Source organism: Dipodomys spectabilis, unplaced genomic scaffold (genome assembly GCF_019054845.1).
Source record: "Dipodomys spectabilis isolate Male_0828 unplaced genomic scaffold, ASM1905484v1 ptg000024l, whole genome shotgun sequence".
NCBI lineage: Eukaryota > Metazoa > Chordata > Mammalia > Rodentia > Heteromyidae > Dipodomys > Dipodomys spectabilis.
Genome location: NW_024870701.1, coordinates 18,846,354 through 18,860,033, shown reverse-complemented (window position 1 = coordinate 18,860,033; position 13,680 = coordinate 18,846,354).

Sequence of the window (13,680 nt, the reverse complement as noted above, 5' to 3'; positions counted from 1 at the left end):
ATAGTTAATTGGAGATAAAATTCTCATGGATTTTCCACCTGGACTTGTTTGAATTGTGACACTCAGTTCTCAGCCTCCTGAATAGCTAGAATTACAGATGTGAGTGACCATTACTTTTCTTCTATTTCCTCTATTTATAGATCATTTATAACTTTGTCCTCTTCTTACAGGCTTAATATACAATTTTACCTTATTTTACTTTCTAATATTTTAGAATATATTTCCCCAAAGTGTAAAAGAATCAAATTGTACTTGTATGAGTTTTTCTTTATATAAAGAGACTCAATTCATGGGTAATCACACAAGAAAATACTAATTTTATGGCTTAAAATTTTGTCTTGCATCATTTGTACACTCAAAGGCGTAATTTTTTAAACAAGATTTCATATTTTAAATGCTTGCATATTTTTACTAGTTGAGCAGATGTTTTGATAGTCATTAGGGTGTGTTACAAATGCATGAATTTGTCCTTCCTACACACCTGGTACAGTCCTAGTCTGGCTTTCCAGTTCTGTGGGGATAAGGAAAGTAGTGAAATAGTGAAGACTAGATCACTCAGTGATAGATCTCATTCAATACAGATTTGTTGCTCACTTATTATATTATAGGTCCAACAATATTTCAATTCTCAATATACTTCTCTTCCAAGTAGTGATAGAACTTCTAGTAGAATCCCATAGCCTTTCTAAAGGACCAGACAGAGTAAGGATAAAATAGGCTTGCCTTGTTCTAAGCTAGCGTAGTTTGAGGATTATTTGTCAGATCAAGATGGAGATGATCCTGATTAGTACAGATGGAGGCTTAGATTATAATTAGCTTATAACTGAGAAAAGAATGTGTTCATGTATTTAGCCAAAATTTTATTTTCCATTTCTGCACAGATTAATTTTAAGATGATAATCACAAAGTATTTCCTAATTTTAATAAACATTACATTCAGGAACTTTTAAAATCTATTAAATAAAGATGTTACTTTAGGCTTTTTTAAACATGGAGCAAAAATTACAAAAGAGGTAGACATTATACTCATTCACAAGATAATTGTCTGGATGGGGAAAAGATATATCAGATCATGTAGTGTCACAAACAAACGGCTTATGCTCCAACTTGGAATTTTACCATGGAGAATATTGAACTTAGTCATATTTGTTTGAGAGGAATGTAGCTTGCAGAGACAATTTAGACATAGAGAGTAATAGAACATGGAAGAAAAATGTTAAAGATAATTGAAAAAAACTGCCCTAAATATGGAGAGTGCCATTAAATTAAGACAAGAGGAAGATTTCCCAAGTCAAACAGATATCAGGAAGTCAAGATCACTTTGATTCCACACAGGGGAACACCTCCAGTGGAAATCTCTTAAGTTTGTAAGACACAGCAGCAGGATTCAGCACTGAAAATAAATGAAGTAGGATATAGAAATCACATCCAACAGTGATGGCAACTGGAGATTTACATAGCAAAAATAAGCCCTTTTAGATCTGCTGTTTAGAACCAATCTTCATCTAAATTTGATATTCCACATATATTCATTGAAGTAGTAAAAAGGGAGAAAAGGGGAGCTGATAATATTCAGAACCTTCAATACAATTTGCCGGTTCATTTTCTCACTTTTTTGATAAATTAGTATCAAAATGCAAATAAAAGAATGGTGTCATTTGGAAATCCCCATAGACTCTTTCAATTCCAGAAGATTAGGAAGTTAGACTTCATGTAGTTGGCTTGAGGGCACTTGTGTGTGATGTCCTTAGATGTCTTCTTGGAAAGCTGAAGGCTTGGATGGTAGAAAAGTTATTAAACCTCAACAAAATGAGCCAAGATTTATGTTGTTTAACTTTTTTACTCAAGAAATATATTTATTTTAATTTACATTTAGATGAAGTTGAGAGCAGCCGATAGCAGGGATTTTCAGTTAGTTTGTAAGAAGTGCCAGATATTTTAACCAATAAGAACAAAATTTAATACCACCTGTCTTTCTGTTTACCTTTTTTGACAATCATGTTTGGGGGGAAAATGTGAAGCACTAAGAATTCCCAAGTTAAATTTAAAAGTAAATTATATTCCAGTGGTAAATGTCCATTTTTTTTCCGAGACAATTTCAAAAGATAGAACCAAAGTCTCTAAGGAAAGTTAAGAACTTAGAACTAGTATTATGTTGCAGAGACTTTTCAAATATTTTTATGTCAAAAGAATATCCTGTAATTGTGAAAATGCTAATGATCCAAAATGATACAGTTCTATCTTTGAGTTTATCTCCAGAATATTCTCTATAATGAATATTTAAGCTGAAGTCACCATTCATTAAACACACAAGAGGTAACATTTTTATCTACAAATTGTTATAAAATTAAGCTCACTATTCATAAAAAGTATGTGATCCATATGACAATTGTAAATTAATTAATGAATCATTGTTATGGTTGTTCATAAAAATGAGAAATTCTATCTTATGACCTCAAGGAACAAGAAGTAATAGTTTCAGAGAAATCAATTTTGTTAGTATTTTTTAATTACTTAAAATATTGGAAGTACTGAACAGTGTAGAAATTATATAAAAATGAATTAACATATTTTTCTATTAAATATTTTTCTATTTCACAAAGCTTCTGAGCTGTTGTTGTTCAATTACTTCTACCAGAGATATCTTGGTTTTGATAAAGATTTCTACAAATTGCTCAAAATAGTTTACATAAAATGACAAATATTAACACATAAATTTCTTTCCATAAAGTGGCTAATTATTTAGAAAACATATTGATTATGTATTCTGTAATGGAAGTACACCTATAAAATTATTTAAAGGACATGAGACATATGCCTAAAGAAAATATAAGAAGAGACAGACAGAACTAGGTGAGATGACTCAGACCTGTAATCCTAGCAAGTTGAGAGGATGAGAAAGGAAGGATAATCATTCATTTACCCACATAACTATGTGGCATATACATGTTTTCCTACACTATCATTAAAGTTCCCCAACCTGAAAGCTTTTGTGACTATAAAGAATAGATATCTAGAAAAATACAAATACTTGATTAATTTCTTGGTCCTTCTGGTCTAAATTTTCTGTTTTAATAGGTCTGACTAATACAGAAGAATTTTGATTTTAGAAGTTTTTAGATTATTTTTGATAGGCATGTTTCACACTAGTATAGTATGATTCCTTGGTTTTATATTCATGGAGAAATAAATGAGTCACCAAGCGTAAACAATTCATTATCAGTGACCTGCACTGATGTTTAAAATGAGATGGGATTTGGGTACACCAAGTCTAAGAAATTCTTTATTCGTGTTTGACACTAGCAATTGTTTACTACTCTATGAGTAGATAGTTATCAAATGCACAGTAAAATTTGATCCAGTCTAATTTAAAGGTATCGAAAGGTCCTTAATCTTTCTGTGAACAATATGAACTTTCCTGAACATTATTTAACACATGAGGATGAATTTACTATAACATTTCAAATCGAAGTTTATTGTTAGGATATATAAGGAACATGTGTGTTTATTAGATTTGTTTATCTGGAATACCTATCCTCATCAAAGAGGTATGCTAGCAAGTATGCAACTTTGTGTTTGTCTTTTTCTTGCCCTGACTAAAACTCTTCATCTGATTTGTGTATGCACACAAAAATGTACCTGGATCAGTACTTGCACATTTGTGTTTTGAGTTTAAAAACATCAGAAAAGATGAAATATTCTAGAAAGAAATGAACTCTTTACCTTCCTTAGATAACTGTATATAGCCTAGCCTTTAAAATAGTAGTAAAAAGACTTAAAAGGACACATCATATAAAAGTAATGAGAAACTAGAGCGCACACATTGAAAATTCTACATAATTCCAAGCACTTTGTCTTTATTTGCTGAATCGTATAACTCTGAGAGTCTTATGATTATAATTACAAATACATATCATCTGACCATAAGCTTTCAATTTACATTGTTGTGTTTGTTCATAAGTAAGTAGAAGCTACAATGAAGACACGCCCACACCTCATTCGTTTTAAAGTGATGCTTTTTGTTGAATCGCATCACAGTTTTCAGAGACTGCAAAGGCATTTTCTATTTTTGTCCTGTTATCAGTATAAGAACCACAGACTCAACACATTTTTTTGTTTTATTTTTATTACTAATATTTTTTCCCTCAAACTACTATGCCCAGATAAAAAAACAAAACAAAAAACCATATCCTAATTTTTAGTCTTCTCTAGTTTTCAATAACAATGCTCTACTCACGTGAAATAATTAAATAAGACATTGAGAAGAAATGTGTGGTAGCAGATGCAGTATAACATTTCCTGTATATACAGTCTACGGGGATGTCCCCAGAAGCTTGAGTAACCTAACAGTAAATGTAGCAAAATAAGGAGATATGTGGATGATTCTTCACTACATTTAAATAAGGTATTTAACAAGTGTTTGGAATTTAATCCTTTTGAAAAGACTTTTTAAATTCTGTATAATGTAATAACCCTATTCATGACCTATACCACAAGCACACCACTGATTAAGTTACTATTTGGGGTTGAAAATATAGCGGAAGGAAGAAGCAAAATAAGAAAGTTGTGTTTAACAGAGAAGAAAAATGATGCTCCCATTAAACGTGGAGAATTTTAAAATTAAGAATTTAAATTTAAACTACATTAAAAGATAAAATTTCTGCTTTTCCTTTAGAGGTCTGTTTTTTTTGTCTTTGATGTTAAAGTAGGGTCACCAATTAAAAAATCACATTTCCTTTCTGGAACAATGACTTCACAGCAAGTCATTGAGTCAGAAAAAAAAAAAGTGTAAGAAAGTCAAAGATAAACTCCATACAAATAGTGATTGCCAATGATGATGCCTGGATAAGTTGACTTCCATTAGCATACCTCTGCCTTTTCTATTGTTGAGCTCTTCTTCCAACTTGGAAGTGAGATTTTTGTGGGGGAGGATCTGGTTAGGGGACCTGAACTCTGGGCCTGGGCACTGTCCCTCAGCTCTTTACCTCAAGGCTAGCACTCTATCACTTGAGCCACAGCACCACCTCCGGCTGTTTTCTTTTTGCTTATGTAGTACTGAGGAATCGAACCCAGGGCCTCAGGCATGCAAGACAAATGCTCTACCACTGAGCCACCTTCCCAGCCCAAGGAAGTGACACATTTTGTGAAGTTCAATTACAGATGAATTTTACTGATCATCACCACTCACTTTCTTTTAATCCTGAGGAAATTTTTAACAAAAGTGGGCACAGATTATTTGATGGCTTGTGTTGTAAATTATGGAATTAAAAAATAATCCTTACAAGTTTATACTCTATGAATTCAACCTTAGAATGAACCAGAATATAATATATATATATATATATATATATATTTTCAAAGTGTCAATATTTTGTCTCTACTTAGAAAATTGTTTTAATATATACAATAATATAAGCATCATCTATGTATGGTTGCTCAGAAATATTCATTATGAATTTTAAATTTTAAAATAACCAGATCCTAACTAAGTATTTAACCAAGATAAAAGAGTGAGTTATCCAGATAAATAACGCCTTAATACAATTCCTTTGGGAAGGATAATGTTAAGTTTGATTATCTTGGTTGCCTATACCAGCTACATTTACATGCTAGTTCACTCAGGAGTTTTATGTATAATGCCAGAAACGTCAGTGATTTTTTTTTTTTGGAACTTCCTGAAGCAGAGGTACATTAAGGGGAAATCATAGTTTCTGCTGTGGTGGAGTTAGTGATTTTAAGCAATTCTTAAGAAACTACCTAAAATATTTTACAATAAGGTATAACTATGACTAAATTACATATTATAAGGACATGAGTTATGCTGTTTTAATTATATAACTTGAAATATATCAGTGTATGAACCTACTCAGAAAGAGAAAATGTATGTGTGTTGGAGAATGTGTCTAGGGGCTTACAGTTGTATATTTTATTGTGAACTTCAGGTAGTATATAATCCCAGTAAAATTTTATAAGAGGAATTAAAACCTTCAGCATTTTTTTCTTCCTGATCTTACCAGCTAGTTAGAGGAGGAAAAGGCAGAACACATACACAAAATAGTTAAGTAGATGCTCTTATTCGTTACACAATGAGACAGCACTTAAAGTATGCTATGAAAAGGGACCATTTTATCTGGGATTGTCTAGGAAGTCCTAATGGAGAAGTAATGATTCAGCTGAACTTAAGAGTCTGGGTAATTTTTTTTCTGCTAAATAGAAAGAAAAAGGAGTTCTTGGAGGAAAGAATAATAAGAATGAGGATACTAAAATCTGAAATGTAAATGAGATGTCTAAGTAATAATGATGAGTAGCTGAAAAGAGATTAACTGCATGTCTAACAAGTAAAGAAGTGGACAGTAGAAGAGTTCTTATTGCTCTTTTTGAAAGGTAGGGCAAGGAACATTATCCTCAGGAGAAGTCATCATTCCTCTGAGAAGAACACAGGGCCTAGACTGGAAAAGAATGAATATTTGTTTCTAAGTGACCTGAGGTGCCCAGATTTCTTTTCCATAGTCTGAGGTATGTAATACACTCAGTAGATCTCTTCAACCCTCTTTCTCCCACAGTGTATTACTAATTACAAATTGCACTAAGGTATCACTATGTAAAAATCTAGTCTCATGCTGAGGAAGGATTAGAGGTGGGCGAGTGATACCTCACTTCAGCAGCAACACTGAAGGGGTTAAACAGAACTTGGTAATCAAGGTAAATATGTGTTTTCTGCTTTGTTGATGGAACTTGAGTTTGAACTCAGGACTTCATGCTTGCTAGGTAGGCAGACATGAGTTATATTCTAATCTCTTTTTTTTTTTTGCTTTAGTTGTTTTTGTTAATAGCATTTCAAGTTTATGACTGAGTGGGTCTAGATTGAGATATTCCTATTTAAGATTCCTGTATAGATAGAATGATAGGCTCACCCTACTACCATGTCCATGTTTTATTGGATGAAATGAAGTCTCATGAATATTTTACCCAGGCTCACCTAAAACTATTATCCCATTAGTAACCTCACAGACAATATTACAGACAAAACCCACTGTACTTGGTTATCAATATGTATTTCAAAGCAGCACTTCTGAAAACCAAAATCAATGCAAAATTCATAAGAATAGAATATCTAAAATTTAATGACAATACAAATTTGCATGATGTATTTCATTTAAAACTAATTAGCATCAAGTAAGGAGAGGTGAGTTACTTTTTCTCCCATTTGCCAATCATGAACAATTAAAACCCAGAAACTTTCTTGAAAAACTGAGTCCTAAAACTTAACCCTAGATATTCATTTGGCAAATTTACTATATTTGCATCAGATATCTACATGAACATGTTTGTTTTTGTGGTTGATGGTTGTGGAGATTGAGCTCAGAGTCTGGATCTGTTCTGGAACTTTTTCTTCCAAGGGTAGTACTCTAACACGTTGAGCCACAGCTCCACGTTTAGTTTTCTGGTAGTTAATTGGAGATAAGAGTCCCACCGACTTTCCTGCCCAGGCTGGTTTCAAACTGATCCTCAGTTCTCAGTTTCTTGAGTGGCTAGGTTTATAGGCATGAGCCACAAGGGCCTAGAACTTAAGTGAACTTTTATGAATGGCTTCTGAATATATTCAGGGAAATAGTAATTTACAGAGCTCAAATAAATGCATGGCTGTCACTTATATAAACCTAAATTTGTTCTGTATGAAGTTGATTCTGTGATTCTTTCCTTCTTCTGATTATTTGTTAGGACTTGGGTGGAGAAAAGTATGGGAAGAGATAATGAATGTCACCCATAAAGAAAATATAATTAAAGATATTTTCACTTAAAAAGAGACTGAGAACAAACTGTGGAATGTGAGAAAAGTGAAAATGTTATGCTGATCTTATGCAAATAATGTATGGCTATGCTATTTTGTATACCTGCTTGTGACCCTCAGGGAAGAAAACTAGCTGAATTCTTCGCATTTCAGCATAGACTTTGGACTAAATGTACATGCAAAACCAAATAAGATAAAATTTTAATTAATTACTTGGCCAATAAGAATTGAACTACAGTCACTAATAAGCAGATTTACTCTCCCTAAACCCCATCACATTGAATAGGGGACTGATCTGCATCTTGTGTCCCCATCTGCATGTACTTTGATTTGTCACTTGGACATTTGTACTGACCCCATCTGCACAATGTTTTTTGCCAGAAACTGGTCGGTTGCTTTAGGCCAGGGATTTGGAACCTAAAGCTGGGAATGAGGACAGTCGACAGCAGTAGTGAGTTGTAGGAGACCAAGGCCTGAAGCCAGAGCAGATATTTAGTTGATTAGGCCTAGGAGTTGGGGCTCAAGTGCTAGGTGCACGGCAGGTGGACTGATGAGATGACGAGGAAGCAGCAGTTTGGAGTTGGCAAGGTTCTGCTCACAGTGTGAGTGCAGCGGCCTTATTAGCAGGGTTGAAACAGGCTTCATCCACTGAAGTTTCCTGAATAAAAACATTGTCCCACTTTCAAAACTCAAATCAAATCTCCACAGGAAAGAGAACCTCCTACATGTGGGAAGGTAGTGCTCTTTGACCAAGCACTTTGTGTCTAGTAGGAGAACTAAGGAAAGAATGAGGCAGCTATCAATCTGCCCACCAGCTTTTAGCAATATAGCTCTCGGAGTTATTTAACCTATATGAGGAGAATCATAACAACCTTACCTATAACACAAATACAAAAGACCTATGAAGGGAACAGTGCCACCAGGTGCTGGTATCTCATGCCTATAATCCTAGCTACTCAAGAGGCTGAAATCTGAGTATCACAGTTCAAAGCCAGCACAGGCAAGAAAGTCCATGAGATTTTTATCTCCAATAAACTAACAAAATACAGGAAGTGGAGCTGTGGTTCATGTGGTACAGTGCTAGTCTTTTGCAAAAGAAGCTCAGAGACAGTGTCCAGTTCAAGCTTCAGGACCAATATCTTAAAAAAAAGCAAGCCACAATGCCTTATAACTGCATTGAATTCCATAATAATTAGACTAGGTTTGAATACATTAAAATATATTCTTTCAGTTTCTCCTAAGAAGGATTTTAGAATCATCTGAGTTAACTTTAGTATCGCATCATTTATTTTTCCCCTTAATTCTACCCATGATAGATTTTGTGTATTCCCTAATCATAGTTTTTTTATGTATTTACACATTTCTTGTCACAGCTCATTCTTCTTTTCCTTTTTCTTTTTTTTTCCTGCCTGGAGAATTTCTTGCTTTCTGCTTGTCTGACTCACAACTTTTATCTATCTCTTCAAATCGCACCTAAAGTATCATTTCCTCCAAGAGCAATTTCTGTTGCATTCCCTACTGCTTTAGACAGTGAAACACAATCTTTGAATTTTATTAAGCTACAACATGCCTCCTGTTTATAACATAGTCATTTATGTCCTTGAGTTATTCCTTCTCACAGATTTTAATCTTCCTTTGGGCAAGGAGATCTATAAGGGTCTAGGAAAGGGCTCCACCCATACAACTCTTCAGTTGTTATTTATCAATATAAACCAAAGACTTACTCTGGATTTTTTTCTCTCTATAAATTTTCTTTGTTAAATATAGCTGAACAAATCAGTCTTCTGGAAAAAAGGAGTCATGCTTAAGTGGTAGAGCACTAGGCAGTTGAACAAGCTGAGCGAGCTCCAGACCCTGAGTTTAAGCCACCATATTGTAAAAATTGTGAAATTAAATAAAATTATAATTTTCAATTCTGTGGTATATACAAACAATTCTTGCCTGCATTTCCTCCCCTTACCTCTTTCTGTTCTATTCTCTGCCCTTACCCCCACCTTCCCCCCTTGCAAATGCTCTTTTCCTAGTACATATTTTACTGGACTTTGACTTCTTATTTTTAATAAATTATGGTATTTTTGTTCCATTGAGTTGATTGCACTTCAGTTAAGTCATTTGTAACCCCTTGCTGACCACACAGTGTGATGACCCAGATCACAATGTATTGTGTACATAAACTGCTTTGTTAAATGGAAGAAAATATTAATACATAACCTAAAAGTAAGATAAGTAAGAAAAGTGTTAAGTTGGGAAGGGTGGGTGAGAATATTGATCAAGAGATACTTGATCAAGGGGTGGCATTGGTCAAGATGTAATGTATTTATAAAGGGCTTTGGTAAATGGCAACTCCTTTGTATAATTTCTTAAAGACAATTTATCCAAAATAAAATAATATATGACTCGTAATCTAAAATATTAGGGATTTCATTATTTTACTTTTTTTGTGAATGAATGTGCTAATAGGGTAAACCTTTATAATAATTTTATGAAGAACTGAAGTTGCATTGCCTGATGTTTCTGGGGAATGGGAAATCAAAGAGCATGTTAACAGCTTCATCTTGGCATTGGAGAGGGTCTATCTGCTCCATCATTCCATGGTGAAGTGCATCCTGTGGTATTGGAGAATATCCTGTGATCATACTGTAGTGCAGATGATCAGGTGGTAGGATATCATTACATGGAGAGACAAGACATGCTGTCTCAAGTCTGACTTCTCAGAAAAGCCCAATACCATTAAGAGCATTGCGACTCCAAATACCTCCCAATGTCTCCACTTCCCAATAACAATTAATATGTGAATTTGAGGATTAAGTTTACAACCCAGTGGACTGAATATACCCTGAAAAACAGTCATTTTCATAAATCTTTCATTCACCATAAGAACTGGCATAAAATGTCCTGTGGTAGGCTTCCTGAGGAACATTAGTGTTCATAATGAAGTGAGAAGACTATAAAATGCAGGAAACAAGTAATTTGATGTACCCTATAAAAGAAACCACTCAGCACTCTACATACAACAAAGTGAAGTATATAAACATTGTTATCTAAAATGTTTAAGATAAAATTAGCAAAATAGTAAACATACCTTGCAGATACCCTAGTGCTCACTGGAGCAACCATAGAAATGATGGATGAAAAGCCACCTCTGTTTTCACTCATTCCTGTATTTGACCACAGGCATTTTGTTCTTGTACACAAGGTATTGAACTGATGCAATTACAAGTGGAGAAGCCCATTAGACGTCTCACTGTCAAGTTGGCCAAATAAGAGTGGATCTTATCAGCCTGGTGTTGACCCCAGGGGAAGTCATGAGTACCCTTTACCATCTCTTGTCTAGTGAGAAATTAGCAGATCACATTTGTGACATTAATTCCATTTATCTTACGTCAGTTGTTTGATGAGACACATCCTAGGACCTTGGGCAAACTGATGAGTTCACATTGAGAATGAAAGATCTTATTTACTAATTTGTCTGCTACAGTACATTCTCAATGACATGCTGTTTAAGGATGTTATGAAGCACTTAATAGGCAAGTGTCACAAATTAGAGTGATCACTTTTCCCTCACTGATTGCCATAGTCATTGTTTATGCCATTGGTCATTTATATTATAACATTTATAACAATCAACTTACAAAAAATGTTCATGTTCATCTTTGGACAATAAATTATATAGTCACTCTATAAACAGTAAGTAAAGATTTGGGGCAAATAATCTCTAACATCTTTGGCTGTTTTGTGTTTCTGTAAATGAAACACATTCACTTATATACACACATATGTATATACCTATATACCTGGGTATATAAGTATATATATATATATATATATAAAACATACATATATGTTATATGTAAACTCATGTATCATATGTGCATATGTATATATACATCATATTTTTGTTTTAATGTTCATAATATTACTAATTTGCAGAGTAAAATTTAACTCTGAAACATAACCAATATATCTGATCTTCTACCAATGCTCTTTGACAGAGATTATGAAAAAAAGTCAGCCTAAATTCAGAGACTGATATAAAATTTTACTTTGTTTACACTAATTAATATTTTTTCACATATTTGGTAGTCTATAAACGCAAACAATGTATTTCTCCTGAAAATCTCACTCTTGGCAATAGCCTGGATTTCCCACTTTTTGAAGTAATATTTCTTGACATTAAATAACAGCAAAATGTAAATTTATTTTGAGGATAAGAGTATAAGTATTAAAATAAGAAGGATTGGCATAGAGAGAGGCAGGTTGACAAATGCTACTGAATGAAGGACAGATAAGTGGTAAACTATGAGAAAAATGAGAGAGTGCATTCAGGTTTGCTAGGTCATATCCTTGGCTATGGATATTTGTCATATATTATGACAGCTGTGCTTCACACTGTAACTTTGGAAATATGCAGTTGTATTTGTTTAAAAATGAGTTCATATGCTTAGTCAACATAATAAAGAACATTATTTAGTCAACATATCAAACAATATTGAAGAAATAATGAGATGATGGAGCCATATTGTGACTTCAAAGCTCTCCTTCTCCCCCCAACAAATATACATACAATGCATTGCATAGTATAGTCTTTGGCATACGTTTGAATTGGTAAAGAGCGACAATCTTTAGTAAGTCAAGCGGAAATGTAAGAGCAAAGACAATGATGTATGATGTCTTTAAAATTGCTTTGACTTTAGCCTGTGTCTTTGTCTCTTACATTGCTCTATTTAATGATGTTAAATAATCTCAAGTACACTTTGATGTTGGGTAAACCACAAAGCTCTTATGAATAGCTTTGAAGTTAGGTTCTGTAAAGCCTCAAACACAGTAACTCTGGGAATGTGGTATACATCTTCAGGAGCTGTTGCATGAGAGTAGCCAGACAGAGGCTGCATCTGAAAAGAACAAGTCAAAATGGGAAGGGGAAAGTTTCTTTGAGGAGTTGGCTATTTTTAATGTGTCAACTGGGTATTTTGCCCAACAAGTTTTATTTTTTTAGCAGGAAAACATTAAAAAAGATTGTTATTAACTTTTATATTTATAGTTATTGTTTTACATTTTTAAGGTTTATGTTTATTATAAAACATCTCTCCACTTGCCTGAATAGAACAAAAGCTGAAAGTAGAAAAATAAAGTCATAAATGAAAAATACAAAGTCAAGATTTCAATTCAATGGGATGATCTGATCAAGATTTCAAGTCTTATAATAATGGGATTACTAAACATTTATTTATCATTGTTCTGTGGCCAGAACATTACTGTAATGTCTTTGAAACATTCTGTAGATTTCCAATTAAGAAGACACAAGATTCCATAGAAGCCATCCATCTTTCAGAGGAAATTGAGCTGGTGAAACATATTTCTGGATATTTTTTGCAAGATTCCATGCACCATAAAATTTTTTTTTCATCTTTCTGAATAAAGACTGCATACACTAAGACCACATGAGGCCTAAAAGCAATGTGCACATTCAGTATAATGAATATATGCAAAAAATACATATGGTCACTAAGTAGATGACAAAGTTCCCAATATACCCCAAATGAGATTTTAGTTAGTGTTATTTTATTGGAAAAAATAAAACAGCTGTAACACCAAATGTCAAAATATATATTTATTGGGAATAGTATACAGTATAATGGTTTGCAAAGCAGTGTAGTATTATCCTATAAAAATGAATATCACCTATAACCATAGCAATTTGATTCTTTAGAACATGTCCAGAAGTAAACACACATGCATACTTATGGCAAGATATGGAAATAAATCATAGAGTCGTCATTTTAGAAGCAAAGATCTGTGAGATAAATACAATAGTAATAGTAACAAGTTCCTGTAATATAGATATTAAGAAGCAATTAGCTAATGACAAATTTTATGTTTCCAGGGAC